The following is a 2064-nucleotide window of genomic DNA, read 5'->3' on the forward strand; positions in this document are numbered from 1 at the left end:
ACGTTTATATATATATATTTTTTGAGGAATATCTAATAACTAAGTACTAAATAGAAGTTTGCCAAGGAATGTGAGTACTTTGAACATTAGAGAATGAGTCACATGAGAAGACCAGAACAGAAATACAAATACACACAAGCAGATTCCCAATTCTAGTAATTGTGGAATACATGTTTTTAACCAACCCTTCCATGAAAACAACTATGAAGCCAGTAAAGTCTCAAGGTACAAAGACCGTAGAGAAAGACGCAGCACAGTGTTGTGAATCTCACAGCAGGATTCCCTGCCTCCAGAGGAAGGTTGTGGATTCTAAAGAAGCAACTGAGAGTCTAATAAGCTCAACAGAATTGGGGGCATGACTGGTTAAAAAGTTGAGGAAAAACTTCCAGCAGTCTTAAAACAGTAAGAAACAAGATATAAAAATTTGACTTTAATGCTTACCAATATGAGTGATATTGACAAATTCTCTAGGCCTTATTTGGGATAGCCTTGGAATGAGGAATGAAATGAAAATATAGAAAAGACCCACTCTAAATCAATATAATCTCATTTTTCATAGAGCTGCTCTTTTCATAAGTCCCTGCCCAAACCTAAATAAATTCTCTATTTGGAACCTCAAACAGGTTTTATAGTACTGCATGTACTATGCCCTACATTCAGCAAAATGAAATTACAAGGCACACCATAAAATAGGAACAAGAACAACAGAGAGGGAGAGGGAGAGAGAACAGTAAATAAATCAAAACAGGCAATCTGAGTGTTATGAGGCACATCCTTTAAACTATTATGAAATAAAATATATACATGCTTTAGACAATAGGTTAGACAATTTAATCATAGAACTAAATCTGCTAAGAAGAACAAAAATTTTAAATCTGAAAATTGAAATTATTAAAATGAGAACACAAAAGAGATTTTTAAAAATATTTTTTTAGTTGTAGATGGACACAATATTTCTATCTTATTTTTTATTTTATGTGGTACCAAGGATTGAACTCAGTGCTTCATGCATGAGAGGCAAGTGCTCTACCACTGAGCCACAACCCAGCCCCACAAAAGAGATTTAATAGCATATTCTTCATCAATGTCAGTTGATAAAGAATCAGTTCCTCACAACTCGGGAGGCTGAAGCAGGAGGATCACAAGTTCAAAGCCAGTCTTAGCAACTTAGCAATGCCCTAATGCAACTTAGCAACACTCTATCTCTAAATAAAATATTTAAAAAAATAGCTGGGTGTGGTTAAGTTCCCCTAGATTCAACCTTGATACCAAAAAGAACAAAAGAAAGAAGAAAAGAATTAGTGAATAGAAAGGTAGGAAGAAAAAGCAAAAAATGAAGGATGTAAAGAAAAACCAAGGACTAAAACTTAGAAGACATGAAAGTATAGTTTTAAAAGTATTTAATGAAAGGGTAATCAAAATCCAAGTTGAGAAAAGACAAAATAGTGTAAAAAAGACATTTGAATAAATAACATTTTTAAAATTGATGATAAATATTAAGCCAAATAGCCAATAAGTATAATATTCATGAGCCAATTATAACTAAAAGACACAGAATGCCTAAATATTAAATTATCTGACTTAGAAAAAAATATTCCAGCTAACTATTTCTTATTCACCTGATATAATCTAAGTAGAGTGTGATATGTTAGCTCACACAGAATCCCAGTGACTTCGGAGGCTGAGGCAGAAGGATCAAAAATTCAAGGACAGCCTCACTAATTTAGAATGGCTCCAAGTAACTTAGTGAGTACTTGCCCCAGAATTAAAAAGACCTGGGCTTTTGTCTCAGTGGTTAAATGCCTGGATTCAATCCCAAGTACCAAAAAAAAAAAAAAAAAAAAAAAAAAAAAAAAAAAAAAAAAAAAACTGAGTGCAAAAAGAAACTGGTTGGAAGAGCTTAAGATCACTAGAAAGACAAAATCCTCCTAATGTGTGAAAACATTGAAAAAGAAGCTGAGTTATATGAATGAATATATAGATATCTTCAGTTAGTCATTTAAATCATGTCTGTTTCTATATTTATTAAATGAGAATATTAGTATCTAATTTTTTATTTGTTGC

Source organism: Ictidomys tridecemlineatus, chromosome 4 (genome assembly GCF_052094955.1).
Source record: "Ictidomys tridecemlineatus isolate mIctTri1 chromosome 4, mIctTri1.hap1, whole genome shotgun sequence".
Classification (NCBI taxonomy): Eukaryota; Metazoa; Chordata; class Mammalia; order Rodentia; family Sciuridae; genus Ictidomys; species Ictidomys tridecemlineatus.